Source organism: Brachionichthys hirsutus, chromosome 6, assembly GCF_040956055.1.
Source record: "Brachionichthys hirsutus isolate HB-005 chromosome 6, CSIRO-AGI_Bhir_v1, whole genome shotgun sequence".
Classification (NCBI taxonomy): Eukaryota; Metazoa; Chordata; class Actinopteri; order Lophiiformes; family Brachionichthyidae; genus Brachionichthys; species Brachionichthys hirsutus.
Window position 1 is genome coordinate 14,206,658 of NC_090902.1, and position 15,856 is coordinate 14,222,513.

A 15,856-nucleotide genomic window follows, 5' to 3' on the forward strand; every position below is an offset into this window, starting at 1 on the left:
CATGTTGTTGTTTTTACGGTGTTGCCGTGGCGATGGCAACCCCTCCTATGGGGAGGGGTCCGACGCCAACTTTGTCGGACAGCCACGAAATTCGGTACAGACATGCGTCATGTCAGGGCAAAAAAAATAAAATTATGGCCACGCCCCCAGACACACAGGAAGGCGGCCATATTGGATTGAAACTCCTGATGGCAGATGGCCATATAATCCACATAACGATTTGACTAAACTGTGAGCTACTCATGCAGCTCAAATCTAAACACTTGCGAAGCACTCAGGACAAAAGCGGCGTGCGTCGGCGGGTCAGCTCAACGGCCTGTGGGCCGGCGAGGGCCTACAACGCCGCTTGCGGCTTTAATTAGGCCCGAGCGCCTATTCTAGGCGTAAGGGGCTATTGCTTTTGCAACGCAGAAGACAAGTTGACGAGCGTAGCGAGTCAACCCTCGACAAAGTTGACGAGCGCAGCTCGTCAACCCTCGGCAAAGTTGACGAGCGCAGCTCGTCAACCCTCAGCATCCAACACACTCACGCCCACACACACGACACTCAACAGCACACACACACACCCCGACACTAAACAACACAAATGCACACACACAGAGATCCACAAACACGAGTTGACTCGCTGCGCTCGTCAACTCGTGTTTGTAACTGTCTTCCGATGTCAACTCGTCAACTCGTCAACCCTCGGCATCCAACACACTCACGCACACACACACCGACACTCAACAGCACACACACACACACCGACACTCAACAACACACACGCACACACACAGACATCGACAAACACAGTTGACGAGCGCAGCGAGTCAACTGTGTTTGTAACTGTCTTCCGATGGTTGACGAGCGCAGCGAGTCAACCATCGGGCGACCAACACACCCACGCCCACACCCACGACACTTAACAGCACACACACACACCCCGACACTAAACAACACACACATACAGACACACACAAACAGAAGTCCCTCATGTGGTCCCGATCAAAAACCACAATCGTAACCATGTTGTTTTTACGGTGTTGCCGTGGCGATGGCAACCCCTCCTATGGGGAGGAGTCCTACGCCAACTCTGTCGGACAGCCACGAAATTCGGTACAGACATGCGTCATGTCAGGGCAAAAAAAAAATGTATTGTGGCCACGCCCCCAGACACACAGGAAGGCGGCCATATTGGATTGAATCTTCTGATGGCAGATGGCCATATAATCCAAATAACGATTTGACTAAACTGTGAGCTACTCATGCAGCTCAAATCTAAACACTTGCGAAGCACTCAGGACTAAAGCGGCGTGCGTCGGCGGGTCAGCTCAACGGCCTGTCGGCCGGCGAGGGCCTACAACGCCGCTTGCGGCTTTAATTAGGCCCGAGCGCCTATTCTAGGCGTAAGGGGCTATTGCTTTTGCAACGCAGAAGACGACAAGTTGACGAGCGCAGCTCGTCAACTCTCGACTAAGTTGACGAGCGCAGCTCGTCAACCCTCGACAAAGTTGACGAGCGCAGCTCGTCAACTCGTGTTTGTGTGCCCCCACAGACGCGTAGCCCTCGTCGAGACCATTCCGAAAATGTATTTTGTGTAGAAATCGCACACTCAGAAAAAAAGTTATATTGTTTTTGCAAAAATTCTTTATTAGGCCCGAGCGCCTATACTAGGCGTAAGGGGCTATTGCTTTTGCAACGCAGAAGATGACAAGTTGACGAGCGCAGCTCGTCAACTCTCGACAAAGTTGACGAGCGCAGCTCGTCAACCCTCGGCATCCAACACACTCACGCACACACACACCGACACTCAACAGCACACACACACACCGACACTAAACAACACAAACGCACACACACAGAGATCCACAAACACGAGTTGACGAGCGCAGCGAGTCAACTCGTGTTTGTAACTGTCTTCCGATGGTTGACGAGCGCAGCGAGTCAACCATCGGGCGACCAACACACCCACGCCCACACCCACGACACTCAACAGCACACACACACACACCCCGACACTAAACAACACAGACACACAGACACACACAAACACGAGTTGACGAGCGAAGCTCGTCAACTCGTGTTTGTGTGCCCCCACAGGCGCGTAGCCCTCGTCGAGACCATTCCAAAAACGTATTTTGTGTAGAAATCGCACACTCAGAAAAAAAGTTATATTGTTTTTGCAAAAATTCTTTATTCTTTTTTTCTTTTTCTTTTTCTTTTTCTTTTTCTTTGTTCTGCTGTTTAAACGGCAATTTGACCCCCTGAACATGCTCGAAAACTCACCAAACTTTGAACCAAGCTCAGAACCGGCGAAAAATTAATTATTTTATGTGTTTTAAAATTGGGCATGAAAAAGTGGCGCGCTTGCGCCACCTACAAAAATCACAATGCATTGTGCCTATGGGGGGTCCGACGCCAACTTTGTCGGACAGCTACGAAATTCGGTACACACATGCGTCAAGTCAGGGCAAAAAAAAAAGTATTATGGCCACGCCCCCAGACACACAGAAAGGCGGCCATATTGGATTGAAACTCCTGATGGCAGATGGCCATATAATCCAAATAACGATTTGACTAAACTGTGAGCTACTAATGCAGCTCAAATCTAAACACTCAGGACAAAAGCGGCGTGCGTCGGCGGGTCAGCTCAACGGCCTGTCGGCCGGCGAGGGCCTACAACGGCGCTTGCGGCTTTAATTTATCTATGTGTTTGTCTGTCCACGCGCATAACTGAAAAACTAGTAACCCAATCGATTTGAATTTTTTACACGAACAAGGTTCTGTCCGTGGCTCGGTCCTCCCCAGATTCTGGATCTAGATTCTATAATTGTTTGAAGGATTCTTTAACACTGTGAGATAGGGCACTTGAAGGTGAGGGTCTGCAATCTCTGATTGTTCAGCTTGGTTATGTGCCACATCTATCAGGGCTTAGGGCAGGGCAGGACCCAAATGTGAGTCAGACAGATCTGGGGGGGAGCAGGCACAAGGAAAGTCCAAGGGACAGGCAGGGGTCACAAACCGGGGAATCCAGGCAGGCAGGCAGACAGAACACAAGGAGCAGGCGAAGAGGCAGTGTCCGGGAATGCAGGCAGGGTCGGTGCACGGGAGGTCGGGTTCAAGTGCTGGAGAGCTCGTAACATTACTGACAATCTGGCAGGGGTGTGGTGACTGAGCTGAGTAGTGTCCGGGCTGATTGTTTACAGAAACACAGGTGATGGGAGTGAAGTGATTGCAGGAGGACTGTGAGGCAAAGACATGGAGAGACAGTGGGGGAATGGAACAGGCCCGCCTCGAGGCGTGACAACATCCTTCTTGGATTGTTCCCAGTGAAGTGCTCCCCAATCCTCAGTTTGTAGGACACCTTAGCCTCCTTGATGCCTCTGCCTCTCCTCAGGTCTGCTCTGGCCGCGCTCTAGAGCAGGGGTGTCAAACTCATTTTCTCCGAGGGCCACATCAGCATTACAGTTGCCCTCAAATGGCCAGTTGTAAATGTAACATTGTGTAAATGTAACTAAATGTAATGTAAATAAATGTAACTACTCCTTAACATGCTGCTAAATAACTGTATTTACGACTACATACTTAATTAAATTATAAATATTACATATAGAATTGCATAGTTCTAAAAATATATCAATACCTTACTGCTGTAAAAATATCCGCCGAGGTTATGTAATCGCCGGCGTCTGTCTGTAATGTGTGTTATGGACCAATGCGAGGGGACCCCAAGGAACAGAGGACAGAGACGGTGCGAACGTGACTTTGATGTTTTACTGAAAAAATGATCAGAAGAGTCACTATCCCGGAGCTGCGATGGGTTACAGGGTGGCTGGAGCCCAACAAAATTATCTAGTTTAACAAAAAGACACAGCCAAAAGAACAAACCAAAAAGCAAGCTCAAATACAAATCGTTAACAAACGGAAAACGCGACGCACGGCCTGGGCGCACAGATCAGCTGCGGTTGGCGAGGGCGAAGCGGGTCCCAGGGACGGGGAGAGGCAGAAGGACGTTCTGTGCGCAGAGACGTGATCTATGCAAAATAGTTTGACTGGGAACAGCGGGCGGAGCAGGGCTTATAAAGGCTGGTGGTAATCTGCCTCAGGTGTGTCCGGGGTGACCGCAGCCAATCCATACGCCGCAGGTCCTGGAGTGAGAGGCAGAAACAGGTGTGCGTCATAAGGCCAATTAACCAGTGCAGCCACCTGACCCTCACAGTACCCCCCCCTCAACGGACGGCACCCGGCGGCCTACCAGGCTTGTCCGGGAAGTCCCGATAAAAGTCAACCAACAGCCCGGGGTCGAGAATCAAGGACGGGGAGACCCACGAACGCTCCTCAGGGCCATGCCCCTCCCAGTCCACGAGGTACTGGAAACCGCGACCTCACCGGCGAACGTCCAGCAACCGCCGGACGGTATAAGCCGGATGGCCATCGACAAGACGTGGGAGCGGAGGGGGGTCGGCCGGGGGGCACAAATCGCTGGAGGCAACCGGCTTCAGCAAGGAGACGTGGAAAACAGGATGCACCTTCAGCGCGGGTGGCAGCTTGAGGCGGACGGCGCTGGGGTTGATGCGCTCCACCTCGTAGGGGCCGATGTAGCACGGGGCCAGCTTCCTGCCGACCGCCGTCAGCGGGAGGTCCTTGAAAGAGAGCCAGACCTTCTGGCCCCGTTGATACTGGGGAGCCGGAGCGCGACGACAATGTGCCAACCGCCGGTTTCGGGCCGCGGTGCGGGTCAGGGCCTCCCTGGTGTCCCGCCAGACCCGGCGGGCCCACTGCAAGTGGTCCTGGACGGAAGGAACCGCCACCTCACCCTTCTGGGCCGGGAACAGGGGCGGTTGGAACCCCAACGACACCTTGAACGGCGACACCCCCGTAGCAGAGCTCACCAGCGAATTGTGAGCGTACTCCACCCAGGGCAGCTGGGTGGCCCAGGACGAAGGTCGCTGGTAGCAGGTCCCGGTTCGCCTTCTCCGTCTGGCCGTTAGACTGGGGATGGTACCCCAACGTCAGGCTGACCGCAGCACCCAGCTCACGGCAGAACACTTTCCAGACCTGGGAGATGAACTGAGGGCCCCGGTCTGACACAATGTCCAGGGGGATACCATGGATCCAGAATATGTGCTGCGTGATGAGCTGCACAGTCTCCAAGGCAGACGGAAGCTTGGGCAGGGGAACAAAGTGGACTGCCTTGGAGAACCGGTCCACGTCAGTCAAGATGACAGTGTTACCCCCGGAGGGGGGAAGGCGGGTGACAAAATCTAAGGCTATGTGGGACCAGGGGCGTCCGGGTATGGGCAGCGGTCGGAGAAGTCCAGAAGGCAACCGATGAGATGCCTTGCTGCAGGCACAAATCGTGCATGCGGAGACGAAGGCCTGGGTGTCAGCGACGATGGATGGCCACCAAAAGCTCCGGCGTAGCAGCGCCAGCGTGCGGTTGACTCCCGGATGGCAGGCTACCCTGGAAGCATGCCCCCACTGTAGCACCTCCGGACGAGCTGCTGGTGGGACGAACGTCCGATCGGGGGGGGCAGTTGTCTGGCACCGGTCGATCACCCTGGGCCTCCTGGATGGTCCGCTCCACCTCCCAGCGAGCGGCGCCCACCACACAAAACGGGGGAACGACGGCTTCCTCCACTCCCTCCCCCGTCGTGGGGGAGAATTGCCGGGAAAGCGCATCCGGCTTGGTATTCCTGGAACCAGGGCGGTAGGTGAGTGTGTACTGGAACCGTCCCAGGAACAACGCCCACCAAGCCTTGCGGGAGTTGTGGCGGCGCCCCGAGCGGAGGTAGGACAGGTTCTTGTGGTCCGTCCATACCACAAAAGGTTGCACCGCGCCCTCCAACCAATGCCTCCATTCCTGGAGCACCAGAACCACAGCCAGCAGCTCCCGGTTGCCCACGTCATAGTTCCGTTCTGCAGGCGATACGCGTCGGGAGAAAAATGCACAGGGATGCACCTTGGAATCCTTCGGGTTCTGTTGTGAAAGCACGGCCCCCACCCCAGTATCAGAAGCATCCACCTCTATGATAAACTGAAGGGTGAATAAGCACGGGGGCTGATGTGAACAAGGCCTTCAAACGGCTAAACGCGGCGGTGGCTGCAGTGGACAACTCAAACGGTGTCTTAACGGATGTGAGCCGAGTCAACGGGGAGGCGACCTTACTGTAGTCCCTGATGAAACGGCGATAGAAATTTGCAAAACCGAGGAACCGTTGCAACTGCTTGCGGGAGTCAGGGACCGGCCACTCTGCCACAGCTCGGATCTGCCTTGATCTGTCCCTGTTCCACCACAAAACCCAAAAACTGTACGGAGGTAGTGTGGAACTCACACTTCTCGGCCTTGATAAAAAGCTTATTTTCTAGCAGCCGTTGGATGACTAACTTCACCTGCTGGACGGGTTTGTCCAGGGTGCGGGAGAAGACCAGAATGTCGTTGAGGTACACAAAAACAAACCGATTTAGCATATCCTTCAGCACATCGTTCACTAAGGCTTGAAAAACCGCCGGTGCGTTGGTGAGCCGAAACGGCATGACCAAATACTCGAAGTGACCGAGAGGTGTGTTAAAAGCTGTCTTCCACTCGTCCCCCTCGCGGACACGGACGAGGTGGTAAGCATTTCGGAGGTCTAGCTTGGTGAAAATGGTGGCCTGACTAAGTGAGCCGAACGCTGAGTCTATGAGAGGAAGGGGGTATTTGTTGCGCCGGTGATAGCGTCAAGGCCACGGTAATCAATACAGGGGCGCAAGCTCTTGTCCTTTTTCTCGACGAAGAAAAACCATGCCCCGACTGGAGAGGATGACGGACGGATGATGCCTGCTGCCATGGAGTTGGTTATGTATGTCTCCATGGCCTCCCTCTCTGGCTTGGAGATATTAAACAGCCTCTGCGAAGGGAGAGGTGAGCCGGGAGCAGATCGATAGCACAATCATAGGGTCGGTGAGGCGGCAGTTCCAGAGGGCGGGTCTTGCTAAAGGCTTCACGGAGGACATAATACACCGTCGGAACATTGGATAGATCAGACGGTGGCGGAGTGGACGGAGGGGTGCAACCGGAGTGAGGGATAGCTGACCGGAGAGAGCGCGAGTGGCAATAAACGCTCCAATTGGCTACCGACCTGGTGGACCAGTCTATGTGGGGATTGTGCAATTGTAACCAGGGGAGTCCGAGCACCAACGGAGCAGAGGGTGACGAGGAAACATAAAAAGAAAGGACCTCAATGTGGTTTCCTGACAACTGGAGGGTGACAGGGGCCGTGCAGTGTGTGACCTTGGACAGGCGCTTCCCATCCAACGCCAAGACGTCCATGGAACTAGCAAGTGTCACTAGAGGGATCCCGGCTTGGGTACAGAGTTCAGAGTCAATAAAGTTATCGTCTGACCCGCTGTCGATCAGAACGTGCACCGGAACAGAATCTTGCAGAAAACGGATTGTACCACGAATCGTAATGCCGCCGATTGTGTGGAGGGAGGACGCTGCCCGGTTCAGAAGGGCTCGTGCCACGGCTGGTGGAGTGGCGCTTCTGGGCCGTATGGGGCAAGAGGCGAGGTAGTGACCCTGTTCACCACAGTAGAGGCACAGGTGCTGCTGAAGGCGATGCTGATGCTCCACCCTGGAGAGACTGGTTCTCCCCAGCTGCATTGGCTCCTCATCAACGCCGGAAGAAGGGGTGGCAGCAGCCGGTTCCGGGGGAATGAAGGCACCCAAGTCGGGCCTCTGGAATGGCCGGGGGCCCATGGATCCACGGACTCCCCGGGTCTCAGCGCGCTCACGGCGTCTCTCTCTGAGGCGGTCATCGAGATGGATAGAGAGTGCCACCAGTTCCTCCAGTGACCTGGTGTTGTCCCGTGCCGCCAGCTCATCTCTGACATCTTCATTTAGGCACCTTAAAAAACCGACTGGAGTGCAGTCTGTCCCCACCCGCTCTCTGCCGCTGTAATACGGAAGGCTACCAAAAAGTCGCTGGCTGGTGGTCAAAAACTAAGGAGCACTGCAGCAGGAACTGCGCGCACTTCCCCGGTTCCCCTCCGTACCTCTCCGGCGTGTGAATATGCAGCTCTCGAGGGAACGCGGGAGGAGGCATCCCTGCTGCGGCCCCGGCAGCGCGTTCGACTCGGCCGTCTATTTGCGCTACGGTGGAGGTGAGCTGGTCCAGCGTGTCAGCGAGGCTCCCGAGGGAGGCATCGTGCTGCCCGACTAGGAGACCCTGGCTAGAAAGGGCTTGACGGATCCGTTCCGTCTCTGCGGGGTCCACGTTACTGTGGTCGGACTATTACTGTTATGGACCGATGCGAGCGGACCCCAAGGAACAGAGGACGGAGACGGTGCGAACGTGACTTTGACGTTTTACTGAAAAAATGATCAGAAGAGTCACTATCCCGGAGCTGCGATGGGTTACGGGGTGGCTGGAGCCCAACAAAAATATCTAGTTTAACAAAAAGACACAGCCAAAAGAACAAACCAAAAAGCAAGCTTAAATACAAATCGTTAACAAAGGGAAAACGCGACGCACGACCTGGGCGCACAGATCAGCTGCGGTCTGCGAGGGCGAAGCGGATCCCAGGGACGGGGAGCGGCAGAAGGACGTTCTGTAAGCAGAGACGCGATCTATGCAAAATAGTTTGACTGGGAACAGCGGGCGGAGCAGGGCTTATAAAGGCTGGTGGTAATCTGCCTCAGGTGTGTCCGGGGTGACCACAGCCAATCCGTACGCCGCAGGTCCTGGAGTGAGAGGCAGAAACAGGTGTGCGTCATAAGGCCAATTAACCAGTGCAGCCACATGACCCTCACAATTTGTTCTTCAATATCTCCATTGATTATTGACCGATATCTAGGGAATTTAACACAGTCATGTAGGGTGGGCGGGGGGGGGGGGGGGGGGGCTCTATCTCACCACTGAATTTCATCTGGGTCGGATCCAGAGTGGAGTCAGCAACAAATATTTAATTTTAACATTAAAACCCCATTTACAGATTAACAATCAGTTACAAATACACATCAACTTTGTCACTTTTACTTTTCAGCATTTTACAAAAACAAATGTCTGCACGAAGCTCTAGCGGGCCACAAAAAATGACGTGGCGGGTCACATTGGCCCCCGGGCTTTGAGTTTGACACATATGCTCCAGAGGGTCTTGTTTAGGGTGACCAGATCATAACCGGACAAATGTGGGACAGCAGGTCTGTATAAGTGGGACAAAGGAGGGACACTTTGTAGATGCCAAATAATTATTATTTCCAGACATATGAAATATTTTGTGTAATTAAGTGTCCCTCAGTATTTAAATTAAGTTGTGCATTTTAAGAACTGCGTATTTGACTTGTTCGAAGTCTTTTATATGATACAACCTCTTGAAAAAACATGTAAATAAACATTCAACAAAGAATGGGGCAATTGTTATTTTTTGTAATCTTGTTTTAACCGGTAAAAATATATATAAAAACTAATATAAACAGTAGGTCTCCCATCCCCAGTCAGAACTGCTGCTGCAAGATGATTCCAGAAACTTCCTGCACAGAAAGAACGGACAAACAATGGTGTGGGAAAGTACAACCGAATGCAGTGAACGATGACAGGCGACTGTCAATCATATAGGAGGGACAGAGTATCCAATCAGAAACGACCTCACCCCTCCATTTTCAGTGCGACTGTTATGTTTGGGTGAAGGAGAGAAAGAGACCGAGAGAAAAGAGAGGAGCAGCAAATGCCGCGCTGATGACACTATCACTTTAAGTATTAAAATAAAATATGTTGCAGTAAGATTAAACTGCAGGACAGCCTCAATTTGTAATTTGTTTTGTTTTTTACAGATAAAAGCTTTACTCATTTACTTTGATCTTTATAATCTAATTATGCCATTTTCACACCAATGTGGCAAGAGGACATTCAAGCATCAATGACATCAAAGGATCAAAGCTTTTATTCATTATATATATCAGTATTTGAATCCTGTTCAAAATTACCAGTGTGCCCGCATACACTAACAATGCAATCACCATTTGAAAGCACCATTTGGGATCCCTGGCTGGATTATGGTTATTATAATTTAGACTATAATGATTATGATAAACTTGATGGTGGCAAGTGTTTGTATCGGAATATTCACACTCAGCTGACTTCAACTATCACGGACAGTACGAACAAAGACAGGTTCTACAAGGAGGTAAGCCTTGTTCATTTTGATTGTCACATGTTTAATATTTAGTCAGTTACAGATTAATTAATGCTTCCAAACTGATTGACTCCCTTCTCCTGCAGCTTGCCATCCTGGTAGAGTTGACGTTGCGAAAGCTTGATGCGTATCACATCGTTGAGTTTCGTGGCTTTATTCCTGAAAGACACATGCTGGTATTTGAGAATTTGGAGGTTGACCTCGAGGAATATATCGTCACACAAATGAAACATGTGAGTTTCAATGACATCAGAGACATCATCCAACAGGTACGACCGTAGTCAATACAAAATAGACACCAAATAACTGTCACATTTACATTTTTGGAAAACCATGTAAATGATAACGCCTGTCTTCTGTAGATGGCCAAAGCATTGTGGGCCCTGAAATCCATCGGGATCGTTCACGGCAACGTATGCCCGAATAACATCCGTGTGGAAAAAGGAGGGACGACATCGGTCAGAGTCAAGCTGGCAAACTTCAGTTTGGCCAAGTTGCGGTCAGACGACAGGAAGCCTCCAGAGCTGCAAGACGTTCATTATATGTAAGGATAATGAAAACAGTGATCGTATGATTCCTATTTCCTATTCCATTAGTTTTTCATGTCTCATATTAGAATCAACCTTATCAGTAGCATTTTGTCACAAATTGCTTCTTTTTCTTCCTTTTTTGGTGCAAATATCGATTGCATGTTTAATTCTGGCAGTTTTACGACGGATGCCATTCCTGCCGCAACCCCTCTGTATTTCTCCAGACTTGAGACCAGCTCAAGGGAGACAGTGGGACTTCTGTAGAATTTATAATGTGTTTAGGACGGGGAGAATTTGAAATGTTTGGGGGAACTGAATTGTCTTGGAGGAGGTTTGCATTATGTTGAGGGAACCTAGTTAATCTTTAAAATGTTTCTTTCTTCCCACATGTAGAGTTCCAGAAAGATCTGCAGGACTACCATTGTCTGAGGCGGCTGATATGTGGTGTTTGGGCCGTGTCATGCTCTTTTTACTCAGCTACTGTAAACGATATGCACGCTATATGAAAGTTGTGGTAAGAACATCTACTGTTTTAGATTATGTTATATTTACTGGTTTAGTGATTCTTGTTCTACACTTCAAACGCCAGATACACATTTTCTAACTTGGTTTGACTCATTTCTTGAAACTGACATTACATTCACAAAGTAACACGGAATAATCTCCAAACCACATGGCAATTGTTCAGAACAGAATTGGACTTCTCCTTCATTTATGCAAATTACAAATATTGTAGTACATGTCTCAATATTTCAGTGCATCTTTGCAAACGTTTACGTACAGTTGGCCTGGATTTAGCACAATTTCTAAGTGAATATGTGAAATGTTTAATTTTATTGAATCCAAAACATTGGATAAATCGAGTACAGTAATTAAAATATTGATAATAATATAAGATGCTTGTGGCTGGAAAATATTTTGCACCATGGTGATGGTGAAGGCCACATCTGACTAATAGTGGATTTGACCATTGCTTCCTGAACTAGATGCATCCCGAGGAAACGCGGGCTGAAGATGTGGAGATAAAGGAGTGTGAAACGCTTCTGGACGCCATGATGACACCGGATCCCGATGAACGGATCACGCCTGCTAACGTCCTCAGTCATCCATTCATTCTCCGTCGATGCTACGCATGGACGAACCAGTATCCACCAGCTGTCCACGATGGCTTCTACATAAACTTTCTCGATTTTGAGATAATGCAGGAGGTTGGACAAGGCAGCTTTGGAGCAGTGCATAAATATAGGAATAATCACACAGGAGAGGTCGTTTCTGTGAAAAGACCCTTCACCAGGGACAGTTGTAAGGAAGAGGTAGGTGGGCCACTTGTTGAGTTGGCTGTTCACATCATCATTTTGTTAGTTTAGTCAGTGAGCGCAGAGAACTCCATCCATCCATCAATCCATTTTCAACCGCTTTTCCGGGTCGCGGGGCAGAAGCCGAGCAGGGAAGCCCAGACCCCTCACCAAGGCCACTTCTTCCAGCTCTTTGGAGGGGGGCGGGTTGTCCCGAGACATTCCCAGGACAACCGAGAGACATAGTCTCTCCAGCATGTCCTGGGTCTTCCCCGTGGTCTCCTCCCGGTGGGACGTGTCCTGAACACCTCCCCAGGGAGGCGTTCAGGAGGCATCCTGAATAGATGCCAGAGCCACCTCATCTGGCTCCTCTCAACGCGGAGGAGCAGCGGCTCTACTCCGAGCTCCTCCTGGATGACTGAGCTTCTCACCCGATCTCTAAGGGAGAGCCCAGCCAACCGACCGAGGAAGCTCATTTCAGGCGCTTGTACCCGCGATCTTGTTCTTTCGGTCACTACCCAAAGCTCGTGACCCCGTGGTGAGGGTAGGAACGAAGATCGACCGGTAAATCAAGAGTTCTGCCTTTCGGCTGAGCTCCCTCTTCACCAAGGACGGATCTGTCATGGTGAAGCGCAGAGAACTAAATTATGTAATTAGAGCTAGAAAAATGAAGCTTCCCTTGAAGTTAATGCTAGTCAGTGACACATTAATAGTACATGCAATGACAAAAGTCACACAATGTTGCATTTCTGCCCTCCCATCAGCCAGCTGAACGAGTTCACCTGATTTTCATAAATGTGAACAGATTAATTCTCTGTCAGGAACTAATCATGTCAAACGTGTTCTTCCAGATTCGTATTTTAAAAGAATTGATGGACGCAGAGGCTGACCACCATAATATAGTTAAATGTTACGGTTGGTTCGACTTCGAGATCGCAAAGGCGCCGGTGTTGGAGTACATGGACATCGACTTTTGGCAAATTTTGATCGAAAGCGACGAGCCAATGCTTCTACGTGACATAAGAGTCGTAATTCAACAGGTAAGTTTCAGGAGCCGATAGGAAGTCCCCCCCCCCCACTGTCAGTTGTAACCCTTACGAAACTGAAACACATTCATATTTGTGTTCTGCAGATGGCCAACGCACTGCAAGCGCTGAAAGAACTGAGGATAGTCCATGCAGATATAAAATACGATAGTTTCATGGTGGTAGATCGCCAGAGGCCCTTCAATACTATCAAGCTACTAAACTTTGACTCGGCCATGCACAGGTCTCAACTGAAGACTGGCATGGAGATACAAGAAAGAGCGTTCAGGTAAGGTTTTTGAAAATATTTATTATTAGAATTAGTTTCCAGATTTATCATAAATAATCAGCTGTGGGCTTTCTGTCCGTGCCTGCCTGTTATTTAATTTGGGAAATGCTCTAAGTACGTTTTTTATTCATATATATTTATGTGTGACATACATGTACTTGTTTTTTTTCTACATTTAGGGCTCCAGAAGTTTACTTCGGCCTTAAACTTTCCGAGTCCATTGACATGTGGTCTGTTGGCTGTATTATGGCTTGGATGATCATGGGGGAAGTTCTATTTACAGATGGCTCAGATGAAACTGTGGTAAGTTATCTATCAGTATCAGTCTACTTGAATGTTGTGCAGTCGGGTCAGCATTCTGGAGAGTCCCCCGTCCTGCACCAGATGGACATGTCCAACTTCGTTATAGCTGCTGGAAACAAGAGCTTTATCTAGCTGCTAGGAGCACACACACATTTCAGATTCTCTTGAAATATTTGTGGGGTAAATGTAAACATCACTTCTGTATGATGACCAGTTGGTACCAATCTGATACGACGTATGAACAACTATGGAGCAAACTGGTGACGCTGCAAAAATAACTGAACTGTGTTTTATCTCCAGGTTGCAGAAATGGTTACGTACCTGGGTCAACCAGCTGGCTCTTATCTACGCAAGGGGATTTACGTGGACAGATATTTCACCAAGACCTGGCTCAAACCGTGGACTCACAAGGTACACCTTTAAACTTCTCAACTCCAATGCCAACAAACATAACATGTTTACAGCTGCAAGTTGATGTTGTTCTTCTTCTTCTTCTTCAGAGTGTTGGGTGGGAACTCCGTTCAATTTTTCTTCCCACGGGTCGCAAGCTCCAAACCCTGGATGATCTAAAAACAGTAAGGGTTAAAATGTCCTTGTTTATTTTCACGATGATTAATGACGTTCTCACAGCTCATAAAGAATGACTAACGGTGGATTTGAACATTGCTTCCTAAACTAGATGCGGCTGGAGGAAAACAATGAGTCAGAAGCTGCAGAAAGGGTGCAGTGCATCGAGCTTCTGAAGGCTATGCTGGAAATGAGTCCTAAAAAAAGGATCACACCTCAGCAAGTCCTCGATCATCCATTTGTGAAGAGTCACAAATCTACTTCCTGCAATGAGACCGCCAACCCTCACACAGACCGGTCCAGTCCACCTGCTAGCACCTTACCACCAGGGGTGATCATAGTCCATGAGGACCCTGTCAGAGATGGTGAGAAACAGCAACCTCTGCTCCTCAATTTAAAAGCTGAGCATTTGGAGGATGAGAGTTCTCATGTCCTTTTCATTTGCAGAGACCAAAGGACCACAGACCGAGAAGAAGAAGAAGAAGAGTTTCTGGCATTTCTTCTCTCGGAAAAAGAAAATCTCACCACCACCTGTGACCAGGGTTCAACCTGCAGCTCCGGAGATGGGCCATGACAACTACAGCGATCAACAAAATCAATGTAGTCCACCTGCTAGCACCTTACCACCAGGGGTGATCTTGGTCCAGCCTGCTCCACCAGAGAATAGACTGAGTACTGTGGACAAGGAGCAACCAGACAGGTGAGAAGACTTCCTCTCAGTATGACAACCATCTCACCTGAGTGATGTTAATCGGCTGCTTTCAGATGTCTTAATAACAGGAATACATTTCTGTTTGTGTTTAGTTTTCAGACTGGCCCAGACAATATGCAGGAGACTTCAGTGGAAGTCCCTGAAGGCATCACAGAGGCTTCTTTCCATGAGGACCCTGTCAGAGATGGTGAGAAACAGCAACCTCTGCTCCTCAATTTAAAAGCTGAGCATTTGGAAGATGAGAGTTCTCATGTCCTTTTCATTTGCAGAGACCAAAGGACCACAGACCGAGAAGAAGAAGAAGAAGAGTTTCTGGCGTTTCTTCTCTCGGAAAAAGAAAATCTCACCACCACCTGTGACCAGGGTTCAACCTGCAGCTCCGGAGATGGACCATGACAACTACAGCGCTCAACAAAATCAATGTAGTCCACCTGCGAGCACCTTACCACCAGGGGCGATCTTGGTCCAGCCTGCTCCACCAGAGAATAGACTGAGTACTGTGGACAAGGAGCAACCAGACAGGTGAGAAGACTTCCTCTCAGTATGACAACCATCTCACCTGAGTGATGTTAATCGGCTGCTTTCAGATGTCTTAATAACAGGAATACATTTCGGTCTGTGTTTAGTTTTCAGACTGGCCCAGACAATATGCCGGAGACTTCAGTGGAAGTCCCTGAAGGCATCAGAGAGGCTTCTTTCCATGAGGACCCTGTCAGAGATGGTGAGAAACAGCAACCTCTGCTCCTCAATTTAAAAGCTGAGCATTTGGAAGATGAGAGTTCTCATGTCCTTTTCATTTGCAGAGACCAAAGGACCACAGACCGAGAAGAAGAAGAAGAAGAGTTTCTGGCGTTTCTTCTCTCGGAAAAAGAAAATCTCACCACCACCTGTGACCAGGGTTCAGCCTGCAGCTCCGGAGATGGGCCATGACAACTACAGCGATCAACAAAATCAATGTAGTCCACCTGCTAGCACCT

The 15,856-nt window shown here is 49.7% G+C and overlaps 1 long non-coding RNA gene across 1 annotated transcript in view; it reads right to left on the minus strand.

Annotated features, from left to right (window-relative positions):
- The window catches only part of LOC137894895 (uncharacterized), a 118,736-nt gene that overhangs the window by 86,493 nt on the left and 16,387 nt on the right, over window positions 1-15,856 (minus strand). The gene's annotated exons all lie outside the window — the stretch shown is intronic.